The sequence below is a fragment of the Magnolia sinica genome, chromosome 3, assembly GCF_029962835.1.
Source record: "Magnolia sinica isolate HGM2019 chromosome 3, MsV1, whole genome shotgun sequence".
NCBI lineage: Eukaryota > Viridiplantae > Streptophyta > Magnoliopsida > Magnoliales > Magnoliaceae > Magnolia > Magnolia sinica.
The window spans coordinates 1438913-1464877 of NC_080575.1; the positions used below are offsets into that span (position 1 = coordinate 1438913).

At 39.8% G+C, this 25965-nt stretch overlaps 1 long non-coding RNA gene across 1 annotated transcript in view; it reads right to left on the minus strand.

The window, feature by feature from the left end:
- Positions 1 to 16764, minus strand: part of LOC131239223 (uncharacterized) — a 32925-nt gene extending 16161 nt beyond the window's left edge. Inside the window, exon 1 of the long non-coding RNA XR_009168093.1 lies at positions 16199 to 16764. This is a non-coding gene — a long non-coding RNA (uncharacterized LOC131239223). The remainder of the gene's footprint in view (positions 1 to 16198) is intronic.
- Positions 16765 to 25965: the final 9201 nt, after the last annotated feature.

Here is a 25965-nt window from a genome sequence, read left to right on the forward strand (position 1 = left end):
TCTTGAAACATGAAGCACGATCACAACTAGTCTGCTGAAATGAAAATAGATCATTATATACAAGTCCAAAAGGATATAAAAAGGGTCGCATCAGGCGTTACCCAATAAAATCACAAAAGGAATATCACGTCTAAAAGAATAGGGCTGAGTCCACAACTCAGCGATCCAAATCCTGTCTACTAAGCCGACGAGGATCTATCCATCAGCTGAAAGTAAGAGAACTCGTCCTCCTCCTCGAGGCATCACCAGGCTCTAGGAAATCTGTATCACCTGCATCTATGAATGGGTCTGGTTGGTTTTTAAAATACCATCCCAGAGTGGGAGTGAGTGATCAACTCAGTGGGTACTATTAGCCTTAAGTTGCAACAAGCATCAATTATAATAAGAATTTAATGAAAAGCAAGCAATCATAAACATCTATCTAGTCTTGTTAATGTGCATGTATGCAGGATGATATGATGTATGCCCTCACCACAACACTCCCTCGTGCGACAACATCTAACGATCGCCAATGCCAACACTCCCTCAGTGCGACCTCGACTGCCGAGTCGCCAACCTAGCTAATGCCATGCAATGATGATGTTAACCGGGTTCTTAGTTAAGTTCATTCATCCAGCAGATTTGAAAATCTGATACACCCCACGTATCAAATGCCCTGAACTAGTTGCGAGGCCAAGACCCCCCAATGTGTGAGGCCGAGACCCCGCGATCCTTGACCCCGTCGGGTTTCCCCCATCCCCGACTTCAAGCACATGGGGGTGCTGAATGTGGGGTCGCTCGCGGTCACTACGGGGAGGCGCGTCACCCCAGCGTAGGCCGACAGCTCGGACATAGTGTCCCATTCCACCATGCCCGGCTCACGAGACTGTGGATCAATATTCCATCCGGTATCGATAGGCTACAATGGTGGTAGGGTGTTCCAGTTTCCATACATATGTGAGCAAACAAGGTTAACAAACTAGGTGGGTCAGCCAGTGGACTAAACCGCACGAGCTCAGGCAAGTATGTGGCGGAACGACATCGGGTACAAGCGACCCATGTAGCCTGACTACTGCCGCCCACACATACTCGTCCAAACCCATGGGTTTAGACTCAAGGTGGTCATACCAACGGAACCACCTTCGCTCTCCTCATGTTCCTGACCAACCCAAGGGTAGGAATAGTGACTTATAGCATGCCAACTACCAATGCCGCATCAAGCATATTCAACACCGTGATCTCATGTTACTCAACATACAATTTAAATTTTTTCTACAAGCAAATCATTAATATTATAAATAAAGTGTATGTGTGTGGTGTGGGTTATTGAGGAAGTTAACACTTCCTCCATGTTGAGAAATCATATACACAAGAGTAATGAAATCATACGAAATATGAAGCAACAACGTATAAAAAAATCAACACGGCATGAGCATATGATCATCCATACATCGAATCATGTGAGAAACATAAACGACATCATGAGAGAGAGAGAGTCAAACATATAAATTCATACCATTTCAACCAACATACAATTCCTAGAATTTTCTAGGCTTTTAAAAATAACATCCAAGCAATCAAAATCATTAATCTCATATTAAAATTGGTGCAGTTTTCAATCTCCATTACACATGACTAAACGATCTAAATCTACTTTCCCTCATCTTATTATCAACCTAAGATATCGAAAGTGGCCATTTTGAGACACTTCTCAATTAATCGTCTTAATTAATTCCTTGTTACCCTCCTATTGCTACTAACATTGCACTCCATACATTTCTTTAGTTCAACTAACTTAAAATCCTTTAGATGCTAAAGGACCCCTCTATAAATTTGGCTTTGCGTTTACATTGTCCCACATCTTTTCAATTAAAACAATGTCATCTACAATTTTCAAATAACATATACCATGAGATCTCTTCTTGCAAATGTCTCGTTACTCTCTCCAATGTTTTCTTTGGTTGGGGTCTACTTGAGCTTTGGATCTACCTCATTCTTTGGCTCATCTCCTAAGATGATCTCTACAAATGGATGGATGGTGTGGATACAACACATACATCACGGTGGGCCCCACAAAACTTGTTTAAGTCGTTAGTAGCTAATCCGCATCTAGCCCTTAGGGAACTTCTCTGCACGGACAATGTGGCCAAACTTCTATTTCATCAACATATTGTATGTCGGTATGTATAAAATGTGTATTGAGTTTTTGTTTTTTGTTTTTTTTTAATGTGTATTATATGTTGACACATGTATACACAAGTCCGCTATAATTAGTATGCGCATCAAACACTACTATGCCAATACACGTAAAATTCGTATTCTATGACAATATGTATAAAACAATGTTTTAAGTAGAGCTGTACATGAGCAGAGTTAGCTCGGTAACTCGCTCGACTTGACTCGAAAATACTCGACTTGACTTAGCTTGAAATGAGTTCGAGTCGAGCACGAGCTTGACCTTGCTCAACTCAGCTCGACTCGAATAGTACTCGAAATCGACTCGACTTGGCTCGACTCGATACTCGACCAGGGGTATATATACCCCAAAACAAAAAACCCTAAGCTAACCTCTCTCAGCTCCCGTTCAAAAAACCGTAAGCCCTACCTTCTCAGCGCCCATTCAAAACAAAAAACCGCAACCCTTGAAAAAAAAAAAAACCTAAGCCCCTAACCTCTCTTAGCCATCCCATCGACCATCCGGCCCATCACAACGCTCGTTCGGCATCCAGCGCTCGTTCCCCTCTCTCCCATTGGTCGTCCCAACCACTTGATTGCCCTGTCCGGTTGTCCCTCCTCTTCCCTCACCTGTTCGACGACCTTTCTGGTGGGCACAACGACCGTCCGGTGCTCCCTCTTCTTCTCTCTCTCTCTCTCTCTCTCTCTCTCACATTGCCCTGTCTGGTGCCGGTCATCCCTGCCCTGCCCGGTGCCCCTGTCCAATGCCGCAACTCGTCCCTGCCGCTTGTCCCTGCCTTGTATGGTGTCGGTCGTTCCTGTCGCAGCTCGCCCGATAAGTACCTTTGATTTCTCGAACTTGACTCAAAAACTTTGCTCGAACTCGGACGAGCTGAGTACGAGCTAGGCATCCAAGCTCGAAAGTCGTGTCGAGCCGAGTACGAGCTGGGACTCGAGCAGTGCGAGCCGAGCACAAGCTGGGCAATACTTGGCTCGGCTCGGCTCGTGTACAACTCTAGTTTTAAATAGCATGTAGCGTAGTATTTGACCCTCTATAGCATGTAGTGTATATATAGGATACTTAATATTCTTAATTAAAATAATAGAAAATATGATAAATTAGACAAAATATATAATTTTTGTAAATCTGAATCGTCAACCACATATTTGCATGCAAAATCCTTATTTCTTTGCCTTTAGATATCTCTAACTGTGCATGACATCTTTTTTTAACTATCGGAACATTACAAATTCATGATATGGACCACAATTTGAATGGCTTGGATTGATCTAAGTGCTTTATCCATGATATGAACTACACTTTGGATGGTTTAAATTGATTTAACGGTAGTGCCACGTTTGATAGAGATGAGTCACCACCATTTTAAAATAGATGTTGAATTAACATATAAGAAACACTTACAAAAAGGAGATTTCAAATAGCATATGCTACTTACGCTTACACTTCATAGCATTTTAGCTTTGCTAATTATGAGTAGGTTTTGTTATTTACTTGATCGTTCCACGCAATTACATAAGAAACTGTTGTGTTTTTAAGAAGAAGAAAAAAAAATTCAAAAATAAAAGTTATTTTTAGAAAGTAAATAAATATATTAATTATTTAAACTTTCCATAAATAGTGTGTATAGCCTATCGGTAAGAGAAGGGGTTTTTGCTTATGCAACCAGGGTTCAAATCTCCTCGAGGACGGTGCTTCACACGAGCGCGCGGCGTGGGCTGTAGGGCTGCTTGAGTACTTCGCACGTGCGCATTGTCACGAGGAGCTAAGAGGGCCTCAGTCTTTTTGGCACTCGGTTCATATTTTTTGTGCCATGATACCCTGATGTTTTATTGCATTTTTGTTGATTGAGAGTAATTGTGACATAATTGTACATGTGGCACCTATGCCATGTGTCGCTTATGTGGATACAGTTTTTCTTATTGAATAACTGCTCCTGTTTGAATGGGTACAAAAATAACTGTCATAGGACAAGAGTCATGTCCTTTCATGAAAAGGCAATTGTTTGCTGTGAGTGGGTATGCATTTCTTGAAGGGGCACTTTAGCACCTCTTCAGGAAGAAATCCATAACCTTTCAATTGATATAAATCCTGGATACTATAATCCAGAAGAGATCACTCTTAATCCTTGAGTTTATATCATCTCCTGTGCAATTACTCTCGATCTAATCTCTTGCCGAGTATTTCTGAACGTTTTAAGGCATATCGGTGTCAAAACTAGAGATCTGTTCAACACTTAAATGTGCAAATTTTCGTGTTGAAAATCGGATTGAGAGTTCATTGTATCCTGAAGACAATTTGTAGATTTTCTTCGTTTGCACTTGCTGGAACTTCCAGAAAAAGGGCAGCAAATCTGTCTTGAGAAATTAACTATTCAAGTCGAGCCTTGAACTTGATAGATCTGATCATTTCGTTATCGTTTTCTTCTATCCTCCGTTGTGTACGAGAAACTCTTCCAAATCTAACAAAAACGGAGTACAAAGACTTGTGATTGCATCAAGAATTTTCATTTAGTTAAAAGCTACATATTTACAATTCTTCATTTATTTAAATACTGCATATTACCAATCTCATAGACTAGTTGATGCAAAAAATGACACTTCCTCATCTAATTCCTTACCCAGAATATGAAGAAGAGGAGGACTTGTTGTTTCTTATGTGAAGAGATTCTAGAAAACATCCTCTCAGGCTTGAAATCTCTTGCCATATTGATGTGTGTTTCTAAGGTTTGGCCTATTTTAATTTCCGATGGCATACGAACCAAGCCACCCAATTTCAGATTGCTATGCAATTTTTGTGATGAAATAAACTCCTTCGAATAGATGAGAATGGAGATGAAGCTATTGGAGATGATCTCGGCCCCATTCCAAAAAAGACTTGGACAATCATTGATTCATGCAACAACATGATTCTTTGGAGCAAAAGGATCACACCAAGCCGGAGAGGGTTGTCTGTTTGGAAGCCCATCACAAAGCAATGGGCAGATATACCTGAGCCTCATGATTGGGGGTTCCAAGTTCCAGATTATTCTGATAGAAAATTTATCAAAACTCAGTTGTTTTCATTGGCTGCTTACGATGAATGCCGTTTTAAAGTTATACGCTTCATATATGCATTCGCTTCACCTCGCATATTTCTCTCGCTCAACGACTCCATAAGTCCCTTTTCTTAAAGGGAGCTCTGCATGATATGCTGCAATTACAGATTGGATGTAAAATAAACAGTACAGTGGGCCTTAAGAGAAATTTAATGGTGGATATCCAATCACTTATTTTTTTCCTATGGTGTGGTCCACCTGTGATTTATATTCCTCTCATTTTTTGTGTGAAGCACTGAAATGATCAGTAAAAATGGATGAATGGAATGGATGAAACACATACATCATGATGGGACCCACAGAGCACTGACCGTAGGTGGTAGGTAGAGGTGGGCATCGAGTCGAGTCGGACTGGGTTGGGTCCAACTCGACCGGATTCGAATTTTTCAATAATTGATCCGAACTTGATCCGATCTGGGACTGAGTCCAAGTCAGCTGACTCAATCTGATCCGGTAGATTACTGGCCTGGCCCGAACTGAGTCTTACTCGGTTAGGGAAACCGAGTCGGATCGGGTTGGGTATGGTTTGGATCTAGTCTTCTTTTTTTAAAAAAAAATATATAAAAAATTTATAAAAAAATATGAACAGCATGGATGAAACACATACATCATGGTGGGGCCCATAGAGCATCGACCATTCGTCATTGGCTGGTGGTAGCCTGGCAGGGGGAGTAGTCGATTCGTTTGTAGGGACTCTTCTTTCCAACCTACTTGGTATGGACTATACGCAGCGAGATTTGGGCAGAGGAGAAGGAAGCGGATTGCATGCGTACTGAGTAAACTATGTAGGGCCCAACATAATGTGTTTATTTTATCCACTCCGTCCATACATTTTATAATTTAATTTTAATAAATGGAGCCAAAAATAAAAAATATCCACAGCTCAAGTGGACCACACCACAGGGAACAGAATGAATTGAATATCCACGTTTTTAAAATTCTTTCGGCGGACAAACGTTTTGTATCAAGCTGATATTTCTTATGATCATATGAACAAGGAGGATGACAAATAAACGTTAATGTGGACCATAGGAAGGTTTCAATAGTGGAAATAATTATTCCCATTGTTTTCTGTGGTATGGCCCACTTGAGCTTTGGGTATGTTTCAATTTTTGGCCCAACGGCTAAAATGAGATTAAAAAACAGATGGACGGCATGGATAAACCACATGAATTCAAGGTGGGCCAACAAAGTTTACTCAGTATAATAAAAGCATACCGAGTAACTTAGTACTCCGCCTGATTTTAGAGGACACAGCTGGCTGTCTGCCTGCCCAACCCAGGCCTCATCAATGCGTCTCGAGTCACCTTTTTTTGGGAAATGGTTTAACCCTATCCACATCCCTTTATTTCTCGTATAAGACCTGACCGAGTCGGATCAGATCCAATCGGATCGGATCGGTCCGGATTCACCATGATCCGAACTCGATCTGAAAAACTGTCGAATCTTAATGGCTCCACTCGATCCGTCCCGATTCAGGCCGTCGGTTCAGATCGGGTCAGACATGCCCAGCTCTAAATGTAATCTTGGTTTTGTCAAATAAATGATGGTAGTGTCAGCATAAATAAAGAACAGATGGATATTAGTTGGGGCTATTAATGGCTGGTTATCCAAGTACTTTGTAGTTTGTACCGGCATAGCTCCATCCTGAGCCGCTGGGCCCTTACGCGCACACACACTTATGTTAGTGTTATAAATGGCTAGGATTCTTCGATTGGTTTGATTTGTTAGACATAAGCCATCTATGATTCTTCGATTGGTTTGATTTGTTAGACATAAGCCATCTATGATTCTTCGATTGGTTTGATTTGTTAGACATAAGCCATCTATGAAAGGGTCCACTTGATGGATGGTCCCGATTGATATAACACACTACCATGACTGAGGAGATGACTCTCCTGTATCATCATTATTGCACTTGTATCTCGGGAAATACCATGATATTTTAACCATCCATTCCCCATTTCGGATAAAATGATTGCTATGAGCAAACACTAAGTTAAGAAAAATCATGTTTGATGGACCATATAATTGTAATTAATGGTAAACGGTGTATATGGATGGACAACATGGATAAATTAATGCAAGCATCAATATGAGGCCCACATGTATAGTGGATTTCAAAATCCACATAAATCTTGTGTGGGACCAATGCAATTCCATTCGACCTAATCCCAGCCTCTCGTACTCTCCAAATGTTGATAGAATTTGCATAGGACCAAATGCAATTGTATCTCACCTAATCGTAACATTTCTCATCTTCCCCAAATGTTGGTGGAATTTGTATTGGACCAAATGCAATTCCATCCAACCTAATCCCAACCTTTCTCGTCCTCCCCAAATGTTGATGGAATTTGTAGGCATTCAATCTCAATTGCTTTTATGTGGTGTGGTCCATGCAAGCTTCCAATCAATCTTATATTTGAGCTCATGCCCTAAAATGATCTTGAAAAATGGATGGATGGTCTAGAGATATTGTATATGTCATGATGAGACCCACGGACCTTGTTGACACCAATATAGGCGTGACACATCTCAAATTTCAAATGGATTTGAATAGCATTTACGTACTATATATCTCATGTTTAGACTGGATTCTATGTAATCCAATTTTTGAAAAAACAAACAATTTAAATGATGTCCAATTCCATCCCTCTTAATCCCATCTAATTTCATGCGAGAAATGCCTCCTTAACAAACTTAGCAAACTCTGTGAGGTCCATCTATTTTACAATAGAAGTTTATGGCTTGAGACAAAGATTGAATCATGTACAAAGGTCAAATGGACCACACCAAAGGAAACCTTGTAAATGGAACTTTAACCATTGAACATTTTCTTAGGGTAAAAGAAGTTTTGGATCAAGCTTATATTTGGGTTTTCCCTTCATCCATGTCTGTGTGATGATATGAACAGTTTGGATGACAAATAATCACCACTTTGGGGCCTAGAAAGGTTTCAATGGTGTAAATCATCATTCCCGCTATTTCCTATGATATGGTTCACTTGAGATTCGGATATCCTTTAATTTGGGTCTCAACTGCTAAAATGAGCTTTAAAAACGGATGGACAGCATGGATAAACTACTTAAATTCAAGGTGGGCCCAACAGAGTTTAGTCGGTACGATAACAGTAACTCATCTTGCAGTACGATTTGCCCACCGGAAGCAAAGCCGTTTTTGACTCCATGATGGATTATATGCTTGATACGCAGGCATTTAGAAATGAGAGAGATTATATATCTACACCGGTCACCTATTTTCAGAGGTCATTTTAGACCATTATCCAAAAAATGAATCATATCCAAAGATCATTGATGATTTCCACTACTAAACAATTCATAGGGCCCACTATAACCGTTTATTTTCCGTCCAATCTATTCATAAGGTTAAAAATACCTGAATGAAGAGGAAAAACAAATTTTATATTGATCCAAAACTTTTGTGACAAAAAGGGTTTCAATGGTAGACGTTCAATCCCCCACTGCTTTTTGCGGTGTGGTCCACTTGATAGTTAGATATGTATTATTTTTTTCTAAAGCCTTAAGATGAACTTAACAAATGGATGAACGGTTTGGATCTAACACGTACCTTATATGATCAAACTCACAAAACTCGCTGACAATACAGCAGCTATTTAGGGAACGGATTGGCTACTCCCCTGGAACCTGGTGGTCGGTGCTCTATGGGGCCACCATGATTTGTGTTTCATTCATTTTTAAAGATCCTTTTAGGGCTTTAACCTAAAAATAAGAGAGATATAAATCGTAGGTGGTCCAATAGTGATTGGATATCCATCATTTAAATCCTTCTAAGGCCCACTGTGCTTTTTATGTGACATCCAATCTGTTGATCAGGTCATAAACACCCAGTTGAGGGCTACAAAGCAAAGATAAGCTTGTTCCAATACTTTTATGGCCTCCAAAAAGTGCTTAGTGGTCGACATTCATTCAACATTATTTCCAGTAATGTGGTCCACTTGAGATTGGGATATAACTCGCTTTTTGCTAATGGCACAAAATGATCTATAAAAATAAATGAACGGCATGGATGAAACAAATATATCATGGTGGGGCCCACAGAGCACTGAACACCAGTCATTGGCTGCGTATATCTGTTATGAGGTTCACTGGCCAATCCGGCTGCGGACGCGGATTTCCTGCGAAAGCCTTTGGCAGGAGTTACTGCGGTGGAACCCAGGTGGGGCCCACTGTGATGTTTGTGAGAAATCCTTCCCTTCCATCCGTTTTGTGAGTTAATTTAAGAATATGATGCCAAAAATAAACAGTATCCATAGCTAAGTAGGCCGGTACTAAAGGAAAATGTAGTTAGGGAAATTCTTACCATTGAAACCTACCTGGGTTCGACAGTGATATTTACATGCCATCTATACCGTTAATAACTTCACTCCTACTGAGATGAACTGAAATCACAAATATTAATATTAGCATGATTCAAAACTTCCGTGGCTCATGAATATTTCACCTATGAATGTTCAATTATCACATTTTCGGCCTACTTGAGCTTTGGATACAGTTCAGTTTTGGCATAGTGTCCTAAAATGAACTCAAAGAAAGGATGGACGGGGAGAATTTCTCACAAACAGCACAGTTGGCCCCACCTGGTTCCCAGCGCAGGAAATTCCTGTGAAAGACTTTGCAGGAAATCCGCGTCCGGCAGCAGGCCAGTTCCCATGAAACGGATTGGCTACTCCCCAGACACGGCCCGGCTGATGGTCGGTGCTCTGTGGGGCCACTATGATTTATGTGTTTCATCCATTCTTTTCGTTCATTTTTAAAGATCATTTTAGGGCTTGATACCAAAAATGAGACGTATTAAAATCTCAGTGGACCAAACCACATGAAAACAATAGAGATTAGATATCCACCATTAAAATCCTTCTAAGGCCTACTGTACTTTTTATTTGACATCCAATCTGTTAATTAGGTCATACAGGCCCAGATGAATGGAAAAAACAAAAATCATCTTGATCCAAAACTTTTATGGCCCCCAAAAGGTTTTTAATGGTCAATGCTCATTCAACACGGTTTCCTGTAATGTGGTCCACTTGAGATTGGGATATATCTCATTTTTTGTCATATACCACAAAATGATATAGAAAAATATATGGACGGAATGGATGAAATACTTACATCTTGATGGGGCCCAAAGAGCACTGATCACCAGGCATTGGCTGGTGGCAGGGGAGTAGCCAATCCGTTTCTGTTTTTCACGTCGAGTCGCCTCAAAAATCGCCGATCTCTTCTGACTTCCCTCGCTATTTCAACTCTCTCATCCTCTTGCTTTGAGGACGTCAACTGGTTTTTGTTTTTTTTTTTTTTTCATCTCAACCCAAAAAAACCGGCTCTCGATCTCAAAACGCCATAAAAAATAAAAATAAAAATAAAAAAACTCCGATTCACGTTCACATCTCCCTATGGTCGATTTCTGTAATCTTAATCAAGCATTAAGATTCTCTGATTTAGAGAAAGACTTGCGGTATTGGTTCGTTGTTGTGGTAGAGTTGGAAATCTGTGTTTTTTCTGTGCGCCTTTTTCGCACGTTCTCTTCATCTTGTAGTTTTAATTATGAGATTAATTACAATTATTCAGTGATTGAAGCTTGGTTTTGCCCCTTAGTCACGATTAGCAATAGTGGAGTGTTTCTGCAAATCGGAGCATTTGCTTTAGTATGTATACTGCAATTCTGTTACTTCTTATTGATAGCTAGAACATCGGTCTGATGGTTCCAATGGTGGCACAAGAACATCCTGGATTGGAACATCCTTATCAGTGATCTTTGTTGTTTTCAATCTATCTATTAAGAACCTAACCAATACACCAAAAGCACCAGGACTGATGGAATACGTCAAGTTAGGCTCTTTAAACTATTGGGATAGTAACATTTCACCACGCTCCGCAACTGATGTCCGTGGCGGCTCACTCTCATTCTCACCTCTTTTCCAGGGCGTGGTGGCTGCATTCCAGTTATCTGGGTAGTCCTTTCCACTTGGTGGCTGCACTCTGGTTGTCCAGGTAGTTGCTCTTTTCTAAGTTGCCCTTTCCACCGGTCACCTCTTCTATGACTTAAACACAGGACGTGGTATTGGCTTTGATACAAATTGTTAAGAACCTAATCAATACGCCAAAAGCCCCATGACTGATGGAACACGTCAAGCTATGCTCTTTAAACTGTTGGGATTGTAACATTGTCATCAAACGTAGATATTCATGTTAAATGTCATCACCACCTCTCTTGAATATTCCGGAGTCTTCCGGAAACTTTTTTCTAGAACCTTTCGGAAACTTTTAGAGTTTGATAGAGTTTTCTTGACTCTTCCGGAATGTTCCGGACAATGCTAAAACCTTCCGGATTCTTTTAGAATGTTCCAGAATATAATAGAACCTTATAGGATATTTGGAAGTTTCTATAACTCTTTCGAGTTGTGCTGATTCTAGAATCTTCTATAACCCTCTCTAAATATAGGAAGTGTCTCATTGTGAAAAATACATAAAACAACAAAGAGTGAGTTCAAGAGTGAAAGCAATGTGTCCAAGTATTAAGACTTCAAAAGAGTTTTTCCTTGTGTGTGAAAATTATCATTCAAGAGTGATAGTTTGTGAGTGTTGTAAAGCATACTCTTGTTGTGCACAAGTATTTGTAATAAATATAATTATATTTACTTGTCGTGTTCAACTCTTCAATTATACACGAGTTGAAGCCTGAGTATAATGTTTTTATCAAGGCAATACGAGATTGGCCTACTCAACCTACTCTCATAGAGTTGGAGAATTTGTTGGTCAATCAAGAAAGTTTATGTAAACAAATGGCTGGAGTGTCGATAAACAAGGAAAATGAAGCACTCTACTGCAATAATAAAAAAGGCGGACATCGACAACAGAATAGAAAGGGCGAACAAAGTCAGCAGAACTTTGGAAAGTCCAAGAAAAGAGAAGAGCAAGAAAGAAGTCCTCGGATAGAGGGAGTTCAATCCGACAACAACACAAATAAACGACGATTGTCTGTATCTCGAATGTATGATATAGTGTGTTTCAATTGTGGCAAGAAAGGTCACTTTGCAAAAAATTGTTGGTTCAAGAAAAAAATTAGCCGAAGGTAACTTAGTGACTTCTAGAAATCACTAAGAAGACAGTGAAGATGACTGGGACTTTCAGGCATCCTTAGCAGTGTCTGAATCCATCAAAGGAAATTGTTCAGAGAATGAGATAAATTTTAATGAACCACTCAAGAAGTCTAACACAGTCACTGATGAAGTAGCTGCTTCCTCAATAGTGACAGATACGGGTGAAATAGCCATTGCCGCAGTTTCTAATCAAGGAGCTATCAACTACAGTGATGATTAGATTGTTGATTCAGGGTGCTACACATCGAGGAATGTTGTCTTTGATGAAGCCTCATCATGGTGGTCGCCACTGAAAGAGGAGCTACCAAACTCTCAAGACTTAGAAGAAGAACTGCATGAGAAGATGGGGGAGACAAGGGAAGGAGAAGAATCTCCTAGATCAACTAAGGAGTTGACGCTTACAACACGAGTTGGTGAGCAAGTGCCTAATATGTCTGGAACGCTAGATAAATAGATGAGTCCATGGCAAACTAGAGTACATCAAAGTAGTCTAAAAGAGCTTTGCCCGAGTCAACAGGAGGTTGTGATAGACAACCTACCACTTAGGAGGACAACTAGACAGAGAAAGCCTAACCCAAGATACGTGGATGCTGCCTTAGCAGAAGAAGAGACCGTAAAAGAGCCAACGACATTTGAAGAAGCATCCCGAGATATAAAATGACAAAAGGCGATGGAAGAAGAGATTAAGGCATTGAACCAAAATTAGACTTGAGAACTAGTTCCAAAACTCAAGGATGTGAAGCCGATATCATGTAAATGGGTGTACAAAGTCAAGACTCGCCCTAATGGATCAATAGAAAGGTACAAAGCTCGACTAGTGGCTAAAGGATTCTCACAAGAATATGGGTTGGACTATGATGAGACTTTTAGCCCAGTAACAAAAATTACAACGGTGCGAGTACCACTATCACTTGCAGTGAGCAAATCTTGGAAGCTGTGGCAGATAGATGTGAAGAATGCCTTTCTACATGGAGAAATTGATCGAGAAATCTACATGGAGCAGCCAAGTGGTTTCCAGAGTAAAAGGCATCAGGATTACGTTTGCAAACTAAAGAAGGCCTTGTATGGGCTTAAACAAGCACCGAGGGCATGGTACGGCAAGATAGGGGAATTCCTAGTGCAAAGCGGGTTTTTGGTGGCACCTGCAGACTCCAGTCTCTTTATAAATTTTCAGGAAGGTAAACTAGTAATAGTGTTAGTATACGTGGATGACTTGATCATCACTGGAGATGATGACGGTGAGATTAATAGGACAAGAGAGAACTTGTTCGTGCGATTCCAAATGAAGGAACTTGGAGAACTGAAGCATTTTCTTAGGCTGGAGATTGACCGAAGCAACAAAGGCATATTCCTCTGTCAGCAGAAGTATGCCAAAGAACTATTAAAGAAATATGGGATACTCGAATGCAAGCCAATTGCCACACCTATGGAGGCTAACGCCAGGCTATGTTTGGAAGAAGGAAAAGACTTAGAAGATGCAACTATGTACCGATAAATAGTTGGTAGTCTAATCTACCTTACATTATCACGACCAGATATAGCTTACGCAGTTGGTGTGGTTAGCCGGTTCATGCAAACACCAAAGAAGCCGCATCTTGAAGCAGTACGTCAAAAACTAAGGTATGTGAAGGGTACGATAGACCTTAGTTTATTGTACAAGAAAGGTGGAGCATGCAAGATAGTTAGGTACTGCGATGCTGACTATGGTGGTGATCATGACACACAACGATCAACTACTGGATACGTATTCAACCTTGACTCAGGAGCAATCTCTTAGTGTAGCAAGAGACAACCTATAGTATCTTTATCAACCACGGAGGCTGAATACAGAGTAATGGCAATGGCAGCACAAGAAAGTACATGGCTTATGCAGTTAATGAGGGATCTTCATCAACTAGATCATTATCCAATGATATTGTGCTGCGACAATCAATCAGCAATCTACTTGGCTGAGAATTCAGCGTTTCATGCCAGGACCAAGCATGTGGAGGTACACTATCACTTTGTGAGAGAGAAGGTACTTCAAGGAGAAATCAAGATGAGTTATGTGAAAACCGATGACCAAGTTGCAGACATACTCACGAAAGGACTTAGCAATGCTAAGTTCACCGAATTCAGAAAACAACTTGGCATGATGACTAAGGCAGAATTGTGAGAGTTGGTACTGAGGAGGAGTGTTAAATGTCATCACCACCTCTCTTGAATATTCCGAAGTCTTTCGGAAACTTCCAGACATTTTTGAAAATTTTTAAAATTTTCTAGAACCTTTTGGAAACTTCTAGAGTTTGATAGAGTTTTCTTGACTCTTCCGAAATGTTCCGGACAATGCCAGAACCTTTCGGATTCTTTTAGAATGTTCCGGAATATAATAGAACCTTATAGGATATTTAGAAGTTTCTAGAACTTTTTAGAGTTGTGCTGATTCTAGAATCTTCCATAGCCCTCTATAAATATAGGAAGTGTCTCATTATGAAAAATACATGAAACAACAAAGAGTGAGTTCAAGAGTAAAAGCAAGGTGTCTAAGTATTAAGACTTCAAAAGAGTTTTTCCTTGTGTGTGAGAGTTGTCACTCAAGAGTGATAGTTTATGAGTGTTGTAAAGCATACCCTTGTTGTATACAAGTATTTGTAATAAATATAATTACATGTATTTGTCGTGTTCAACTCTTCAATTCATTGTTCATTTTTTTTTTCAAACTGTTATTTCGCTGGCGATTGATCAAAGGGTTTTTTATAATTGCTTACTATTTTCATTTCTCTTTTACATGTTTGAATCATTCTAAGCACTACGGTATAACTGGTACTCCTGTTTTATGCACCCAAGTTGTGTGGGCTCACCACGTTTTCATGTCCCCTACAAACATGATGGTGGACCCCACCTAGCCTCCCAGTGCACTAACTTCATGCAAAAGGCTTTAGCAGCAAATCTGCCTCCAAAAGGGTGGATGCAAATTTGCTGCTAAGCCCCTTGGAAGAACTTCCTGCATTGAAAAGCTAGGTCAAACACGGATTTCCTCCGAAAGCACCTATGAGGATTAGGGGCCCACTGTGTTGTTTGCGAGAAATTTATCTATTTTTCCCAATCATATTGAGACTTGTGCCTAAAATTGACGCAAATCCAAAACTCAAATGGGCCAACATGACAAAGGATTGCATTTCCACTATTGAAACATGCATGGGGCTGAAGTTTTGAATTAGGATAATTTTTATGTTTTCAGTTAATCCTAGTAGTAATGACCTTATTAATGGCATGAACTGTATAAAACATCACGATAGACCCAAAGGAGGTTTCATCGCCCATCTCCTAAAATGATCCTTCAAAACTAATGGACGTGGTAGATTTTTCATAAACATCACGGTGGGCCTCATCTAGCTTTCCATGGCAAAAGGCTTTCGCAGAGAATCCACGTCCAAATGAGTCCTCTTCCTGGAAGTCAGGGTGTCATATAAATAATCCATCTACCTGTATCATCTTCTCATTCGTCTCCCTTTGGCTTAGGAATTCCCTTTCGAGAGCTGCTTAGATCGTTCTGACTTGAAAGTATGTTACTGTTTTTTTTTTTTTTTTGGATAATTCTCTTCCTACTCTTTTTCAATTGCTATTTAATTATATGGAATGTGATCCAATCCAAGAACTATTGTTTATGGTTTGTGATCCAATCCACCTGGGAGGAGATAACTTCCCAATAGAGTTACGAAAAAAAAAACAGAGAGAGAAGAGAACTTCCAAAGCAATAAGATGCTAATTAGAAACAGGGAAGGAAGCCTTCTGTGTTAAGTAGAACCTCATCTGCGCCTCTTCTTGTGCACATGTGTGGAGTGTGTATGTTTTGATGGTGTGTGATTGCATCAATTGTCTCAGCTTGGAAAAACAATGCTCCATGACTTGATAATTTCCTCACAGTGCTCTAGTTCATTATCATCATCTAAGCCTTATCCCAACTAATTGGAGATGATTACATGAATCTTGTTCAACCATTTCATTCTGTCAAGGATATGTCTTTAGTTGGACCATAGGTCATTAATTCTTTTCTTACTACATCCACCCATGTCCTCTTAAGAATTTCCTTGACCTGCTAGAGTGTTTAACCTACACTAGATCAGTCCCAACTGGCGCAGTTCTCGTTCCCCGTTACACATGACTAAACGATCTAAATCTACTTTCCCTCATTTTATTATTGACCTAAGATATTGAAAGTGGCCATTTTGAGACACTTCTTGGTTAATCATCTTAAATAATTGCTTGTTACCCTCCTATTGCTGCTAACATTGCACTCCATACATTTCTTTAGTTCAACTAACTTAAAATCCTTTAGATTCTAAAGGACCCCTCTATAAATATGGCTTTGTGTTTACATGTCTCACATCTTGTCAATTAAAACAATGTTATCGACAAATAACATATACCATGAGATCTCTTCTTGCAAATGTCTCATTACTATCCCAAATGTTTTCTTTGGTTTAGGTCTACTTGAGCTTTGGATCTAGCTCATTCTTTGGCTCATCCCCTAAAATGATCTCTCCAAATGGATGGATGGTGTGGATACAACACAAACATCATGGTGGGGCCCACAAAACATGGTAAAGTCATTAGTAGTTAATCCGCGTCTAGCCCTTAGGGAACTTCTCTGCACGGATGACGTGGCCAAACTTCTAATTTGTCAACATATTGTATGTCAGTACATATAAAATGCATTTTGATGTTTTTTTTTTAATGTGTATTATAGGTCAACACATGTGAGACATGTAAACACGAGTCCGTTATAATTAATATGCATATCAAACACTACTATGCCAATACATGTAAAATTCGTATTCTGTGACAATACGTATAAAACAATGTTTTAAATCGCATGTAGCATAGTATTTGGCCCTCTATAACATGTAGTGTATATATAGGATACTTTATGTTTTTAATTAAAATAATAGAAAATGTGATAAATTTGACAAAATATATAATTTCTACGTGTTCTTAACTGTAAATCTGAATCGTCAACCACATATTTGCATGCAAAATCCTTATTTCTTTGCCTTTAGATATCTCTAACTGTGCATGACATATTTTTTTTTAAATATTGGAACATCACAAATTCATGATATGGACCACAATTTGGATGGTTTGGATTGATCTAAGTGCTCTATCCATGATATGAACTACAATTTGGATGGTTTAAATTGATTTAAAGGTAGTGCCACGTTTGATAGAGATGAGTCACCACCATTTTAAAATAGATGTTGAATTAACATATAAGAAACACTTACAAAAAGGATATTTCAAATAACATATGCTGCTTACGCTTACACTTCATAGCATTTTAGCTTTGCTAATTATGAGTAGGTTTAGTTATTTAACTTGATCACAAGAACTTGTGATTGTATTAAGAATCTTCATTTTGTTAAATGCTACATATTTACAATTCTCCATTTATTTAAATACTACATATTACCATTCTCATAGACTAGTTGATGAATAAAATGACACTTCCTCATCTAATTCCTTACTCAGAATATGAAGAAGAGGACTTGTCGTTTCTTATGTGAAGACATTGTAGAAAACATCCTCTCAGGCCTGAAATCTCTTGCCATATTGACGTGTGTTTCTAAGGTTTGGCCTATTTTAATTTCCAATGGCATATGAACCAAGCCACCCAATTTCAGATTGCTATGCAATTTTTATGAGGAAATGAAACTCCTTCGAATAGATGAGAATGGAGAAGTTATTGGAGATTGTTAAGATGTGGAGCCACATCTAGGACCGTCCTCAACCGGTCGTGAGCCATGCTCGACCGGTCGTAGGGTCCGGCTCGACTTAAAGTCCAGTGAGCACTGTTTTTTTATCCCGAGGTGTTCGACCGGTCGTGGCCCATTCACGACCGATCGTGGGGTCCTCTTGACCAGTCGTGCAGGCTGCACGACCAGTCCAGGTTACGTAGATTCGTTCCGTGATTTTGCACGAATTTCGTGTCGCAAGTCCTTTCGCAACTGGGATGCGGAAAGGGGAGTTTTCTAAACTATAAACAGGGGTTCCTAGGGTTTTTCATAGAGAGAAAAAGAAAGAAAAAATTATTTTAATGTGTGGGCAAAGGGTTTTCTATGTGCTTCCAAGGGAGAGGTTAATATATTGCTTTGTAATCTTCGTTCTTCATAGTGGAAGTTTGCATCCGTGGTTTTTTACCTTAGTTTGAGATTTTTCACGTATTTCTTGTCTTGTGGTTTGTTTTGAATGCTTTGATCTATTTCTAGTTTATATTTCTTCTTGTTTATCGTTTGTAGGTGAGGCCTGAGATTGAATCTAGGCTCACTGCATTGTTGGCGTGCTGCACAACAACTGGTATCAGAGCTATTGGTTTAGTTCTATCGGGAGCGATGACGGAAGAAGGGAAAACTAAAATTGAGAAGTTTGATGGTTCAAACTTTGCGTTCTGAAAGATGCAGATGGAAGATTATCTATATCAGAAGGACCTCTATATTCCTCTAAGAGGAAAAGAGAAGAAACCAGAAAAGATGACAGATGATGAATGGTTTTTACTGGATAGGAAGGCTTTAGGAATGATCCGACTCTCTTTGTCTAAGAGCGTCACCTTCAATATATCCAAGGTAAAAATGACAAAAGAATTAATGGAAGCCCTAGCCATCATGTATGAAAAACCATCAGCATCCAACAAGGTTCATCTTATGAAACAGTTATTCAGCATGAAGATGTCAGATGGTAGGAGCATGGCTGAATATCTAAACAAGTTCAATACAGTCACGAGCTAGTTAGAATTTGTTGGCATTATTTTTGAGGATGAGATAAGGGCGTTATTGATCTTATCAAGTTTACCAGACAGATGGGATGGTTTGGTGATTGCTATAAGTAATTCTTCAGGGTCGACAAAGTTAAAATTTGATGATGTGGCCAGTCTAATTCTCAGCGAAGAATCTAGAAGAAAGGCATCAGGAGTTTTAAGGGATTCAGGGAATACTCTAAATATTGAAGGAAGAGGAAGATCGCTGAACAAAAGAGGCAATAAACACGGGCGTTCTAAGTTGAGGAAGAAGTCCAAGGGACCGAAAGACAAAGACAGGTGTTGGCATTGCGACAAGAAGGGGCACATGAAACATGATTGCAGGATGCTTAAGAAATAAGAAGGAAACTCCCAAGGCGGGAAGGATTCAATGAATCTATCTAAGGAGAGTGACACAGAGGCCTTAATCTTATCTCTTGATGTGAGGAATGAGTCTTAGGTTATAGACTCGGGTGCTTCGTTTCATGCCACTTCATGTAAGGAAGTTCTGCGTGATTATCTGTCAGGTGACTTTGGGAGAGTCTACCTGAGTGATGATGAGCCGTGCAGTATTGTTGGAAAGTGAGACGTTCATGTCAATCAGAAAGACGGAACGGTTTTAAAATTGAAGGATGTCAGACATGTACCGAGTTTGAAACGTAACTTGATCTCAGTGGGGCAATTGGCCGATACCGATTATGTGACGACATTCACTAGTGATTCCTCGAAGATCACAAAAGGTGTCTTGGTGATATCTCGAGGCAAAAAGGAAGGTACTTTATACGTAACTTCAGGATCGTATTGTTCACTCTTAGTCGCATCAACTGGAGTGAATGGGCAGTTATGGCATCAGAGGTTGGGACATATGAGTGGGAAAGGGATGAAAGTGCTATTGTCAAAAGGAAAGCTATCAGAGCTGAAGTCTATTGACTTGGAATTCTGCGAGGACTGCATATATGGCAAGCAGAAGAGGGTAAGTTTTAAGAAGACAGGACGCACTCCAAAGACGCATCTGTTGGAGCTTGTACACACAGATGTGTGGGGACCGGCACAGGTATCATCTCTTGGTGGCTCACGTTATTTTGTTTCATTTATTAATGATACTAGTAGAAAACTGTGGGTCTATTTCTTAAAACACAAATCTGATGTATTTGAGGTATTTAAGAAGTGAAAAGTTATAGTAGAAAACGAGACAGGTAGAATAATAAAATATCTCAGATCTGATAATGGAGGAGAGTACTGTGATAAAAGATTTGAGGAGTATTGTGCAGCAAATGGAATGAAACATCAGAAAATGATTCCAGGGACACCACAACAGAATGGTGTGGTTGAGCGCATTAACAAGACCATCCTTGAGCATGCCAGGAGCATGAAGTTATATATAGGGTTACCCAAGATATTTTGGGCAGATGCTGTGAATACTGTCGCATATCTCATCAATAGAAGTCCCTCAGCACCATTGGATGGTGGGCTACCAGAAGAAACGTGGACTGGAAAAGAAGTGAACCTTACACATCTCAAAGTGTTTGGTTGCACTTCATATGTTCACATTGATGCAGAGTACAGAAACAAGCTGGATGCGAAGTCCAGAAGGTGCACGTTTATAGGCTTCGTGCAGCATAATTTTGGCTACAGGCTTTAGGATGCAGAAAACAAGAAAATCATCAGAAGCAAGGACGTAGTCTTCAATGAAAAAGTGATGCATAAGGACAGTGTGTAGCAAAATAAGGCCGAGGAGAAAGAATTCGTAGAGATGGAAGAGTTACACGACATGGGTGTTACAGTGCCACAGGATGATCATGCACAGGAACATTATGAGGCAGAGCCGCATACACCAGTTACGAGGAGGTCTACTCGGGAGAGGAGACCAACGGTCCGATAGTCACCCCCCTTATATTATCTACTGCTGACAGATAATAGTGAACCATAATGTTTTGAAGAGGCATTAAAGAAAGATACACGGATTAAGTGGGAGCAGGCCATGGATGCGGAGATGGACTCTCTTGAGTCCAATCGTACATGGGAGCTAGTCACCCTACCTATGGGTAAGAAAGCTCTTCATAACAAGTGGGTTTACAGATTGAAGGAAGAGCATGATGGTTCGAAACGGTACAAGGCTAGACTGGTTGTGAAAGGATTTCAACAAAAGGCAGGTATTGATTTCACTGAAATATTTTCACCTGTGATGAAAATGTCTACGATTCGTATGGTCTTGAGTATAGTGGCTACAGAGGACTTACATCTAGAGCAACTAGATGTTAAGACAGCCTTTCTTCATGGGAACCTTGAAGAAGAGATATATATGAGTCAGCCGACAGGATACGTGGCACCAGGAAAGGAGAACAAAGTGTGCAGACTGAAGAAAAGTCTATATGGCCTAAAACAGGCCCCAAGGCAGTGGTATAAGAAATTCAACAGTTTCATGTTGGAAAATGGTTATAAGAGATGTCATGCAGACCATTGTTGCTATTTGAAGAAGTTTGATACGTCATACATCATCCTTCTTCTGTACGTTGATGATATGCTTGTGGTCGGTTCAAGCATAAAGGACATCTTAGATCTCAAAAGACAACTGTCTAGAGAATTTACAATGAAGGATTTAAGAGCTGTAAAACAAATCCTAGGCATGAAGATAAAGCGTGACAGGAAAAATAAGAAACTGATTTTGTCACAAGCAGAGTACATAGCCAAGGTACTTGATCGATTCAATGTGGGAGGTGCTAAGTTGGTTAGCACTCCATTAGCCAACCACTTCAAGCTATCTAAGGAGAAAGGTGCAAAGACGCAGGAGGAACGAGACTACATGGCTAAAGTCTCATACACGTCAGCTATTGAGAGTCTCATGTATGCTATGGTGAGCACGAGGCCAGACATTGATCAAGTAGTAGGAGTTGTTAGCAGGTTCATGAACCACCCCGGGAAGGAATATTGGGAAGCTGTGAAGTGGATTCTTAGATACCTGGTAGGTACTAAGGATATAGGGTTATGCTATGGTGGATCAGAAATCAAACTACAGGGTTATGTGGATTCAAATTTGGCAGGAGACATCAGAGTAGAAGAAGCACTACAGGTTATGTCTTTACTCTAGGTAGTACTGCAGTCAGTTGGGTCTCTCAGTTACAGAAGATAGTATCTATCAGTACGACAAAAGCAGAATATGTTGCGGCTACAGAAGCGTGCAAGGATGGTGTGGATGCAAGGTTTTATGGAAGAGTTGGATAAGAAGCAAGCAGATTGCAAGATGTACAGTGACAGTCAGAGTGCAATACACTTGACTAAGAATTCAGTCTTTCATTCAAGGACCAAGCATATTGCCATCAGATATCACTTCATTCGTTCGTTACTGGAAGATGGATCGATTGCTCTGGAGAAGATTCATATAAGTGAGAATCTTGCGGATATGCTGACCAAGGCGGTCACACGGGAGAAGCTGAAGCTCTGTTCAACTTTGATTGGTCTTCAGGCTTAAAGAAAGAGAGGTGATGCACTCCGAATGAAGAAGACGAAGGTTTAAGGTGATATGTCTCCAAGTAGGAGATTGTTAAGATGTAGAGCCACATATAAGACCGTCCTCAACCGGTCGTGAGCCATGCTCGACCGGTCATAAGGTCCGGCTCGACCGGTCGTGGACCAGCTCGACTCAAAGTCTAGCGAGCACTGTTTTTTGATCCCGAGGTGTTCGACCGGTCGTGTAGGCTACACGACCAGTCGAGGTTACGCAGATTCGTTTCGCGATTTTGCGCGGATTTTGTGTCGTAAGTCCTTTCACAACTGAGATGCAGAAAGGGGAGTTTCTTAAACTATAAACAGAGGTTCTTAGGATTTTTAATAGAGAGAAAAAGAAAGAAAAAATTATTCTAAGGTGTGGGCAAAGGGTTTTCTATGTGCTTCCAAGGGAGAGGTTAGTATATTGCTTTTAATCTTCGTTCTTCATAGTGGAAGTTTGCATCCGTGGTTTTTTACCCTAGTTTGAGATTTTTCCACGTATATCTTGTCTTGTGGTTTGTTTTGAATGTTTTGATTTATTTCTAGCTTATATTTCTTCATGTTTATCGTTTGTAGGTGAGGCCTGAGATTGGATCTAGGCTCACTGTGTTGTTGGCGTGCTGCGCAACAGAGATGATCTCGGCCCCATTCCAAAAAAGACTTAGACAATCGTTGATTCATGCAATGACATGATTCTTTGTAGCAAAAGGATCACACCAAGCCGGAGAGGGTTGTCTGTTTGGAAGCCGATCACAAAGCAATGGGCAGATATACCTGAGCCTTATGATTGGGGATTCAAAGTTCCAGATTTTTCTAATAGAGAATTTGTCAAAACTCAGTCATTTTCATTGGCTACTTATGATGAATGCCGCTTTAAAGTTATACGCTTCTTATATGCATTCGGCCATGCTACATTTGAGATGTTCTCTTCTGACACCGGCAAATGGAGCGAATGCAAAGATGTGGTTTCAGTACCTTCACCTCGCATATTTCGGTCGGTTAACAACTCCGTAAAGTCCTTTTTCTTGAAGGGAGCTTTGCATTTGATATGTCGTAATTACATACTTGTCTACCATATGGACACTGACCTTTATAACTTCATTGAATTGCCCAAGTCGATTGGGGGCCGAAGCACCGTGTAAAATTGTGGGAGGTGAGAGGGAGTCTAATCTGCTCCCTCTATGATAGTAATGGGTTCCAGATATGGGAGTATAAGGATGATGATCAATCCTCAAAGTGGGAGCTAAAGCTTGATGTGGAGCTCGCAATGTTGATTCAGCAGTATCCTGAAATCTTTGTTGGAATCAATGAATTGAGAAAGAGATGGGTATTTATGCTTCTGCCTTTTGCCTTTAACCAACGTTTGCAGTGCTTGTACCTGGTACTACCTCCAAGAAGGGTGGCTTCCTACAATCTTGAGACTAGAACATTCAAAGTGATTTACAGTTTTCCTGGCAATAACCTCAGATCTTTTTCAATATACCCTCTGGTATGTCATGATTTTTAAGTGAAGATTAAAAGGGTTGTGATTGGATTTTCAGGAGACACTAAACTCTGCTGTCTGATTAACAGACGTTTATTTTTAACCATCCCTTGGATTAGATTTCCAAAATAAATTGGCTAAGTTAATAAGAAGTTGAAAGTGTTGTGATGGGGCCATGGTTTACATCTTATCTTTAGTCCGTTTTATGTTCAGCTACTGTATTTATTTATTTATTTATCTACTAATCGGCATGAAAGGTGTAATATCCTCCATCTTGAATATTTCTTTTTGTTTCTTATTTTAAAGCAGAATCTCTCAACTGTATACCCTCTTGCAGAACATAAGGCTACATCATCTGTCCCACTTATAAAAAGTGGGATCTGTCCCTTTAATCTGATGGGCCACGTGCAGGAGAAAAGTTTGTATAAACTGCCTGTTTGGCCCACTTGATGACTTGTGGACTTGCCTGATAAAAGGCCTGGATGTTCTCATGTCTAGTGCTTTGTGTCTAAATCGCAATATTGTGGGTACCTAAATTTACCCTTGGGAGTGGATTGCTTCCTACTATCTTAAGATTCAAATGCTCAAAGTGATTTTAGTTTTAGAGGTGAAAACTTCTACCTTTCCACAATTTCACTACATGAGAATTGATGGCCTAATATAGCTCTTACATTTGATTAAAGGATTTTTGTTCCTTTCATGGTGTTCTATCAATATTCTATGAAATTCATTGTAACTTACTTTGAAGGAGATCCATTAATTCACCTCATCTATCCATATACTCGTAATGTAATCCTTGTATTGTCACGGCCATCCATAGAAAATTTATATTTCATGCTAACAAATAGTGGACTCCTAGATTTGTACTGTAAAATCATTATCAAATGCGGTCAAAGTAGTCTTAATAGTTGAAACAAAACTTCAATGGTTAAAACTTTTGAAAAATCGATTAGAACATTTCAAGTGTTGAGCTTAATGGAAAAATCACTTAATGAGTCTTTGATCTAATAAATTTAACCTTATATCAGCTACTAAGTAAAATTCAGTTGATCCAATGTTGGCCCATGAAAGAATCAACAATTCCTAATAGAATTACCTAGCCATATTAACTTATTCAGTTGATCCCTATGTGCCCATGACCCTTATGGTCCAAATAAGGTATTGAGATTACCATATCACAACTCTCTCTAATTAATGACCATAGTGCTCAATCTCAAGTTCCAAAAGAGTGCTAGAGAACGCACTCCTCAACTAACTCATATCCATGTAAGTTTAAGGTGACATAAACCCTAAGGTATATTATGATATCCACGTGGGACTTATGGTCATAATTTACGGCTGAGATCAATCCTATACCATCCACATGGCTAGTGGATTAAGAACCACATTGTTTTTTCATGACAAATACACAAATAATTGTGGCCCATCTAAGTTCTTGATCTTGAGATCTTTCACCTTGTGGGCCATACCAAGCAAAAAAAATTGTAGGGTCCATGTCGCAATTACACTATTTCCCATCATATGGTCCACCTAAATCATAAATGAGGTTGGTTTTTTAGCATATGGCCTAACATAGGGTGAAGTACCTAGTGATCAGAGTTGATTTTACATCAACATCTTAGTAGGCCACACCTGCGCCTCAAACCGCTTCTAGAATATTAAATTCAATTCCTGGATGGAGCAAACTCGCTATCATTTAAGTAGCTACATGAATCCTATTTGGCGTTCCATTGTATCAAGGTTCATTAATTTAGTTAGACCATTTTTCCTTACGTCCATGTCTTCTTGGCCCTTCCCTTATCCATTTAAAGCCTTT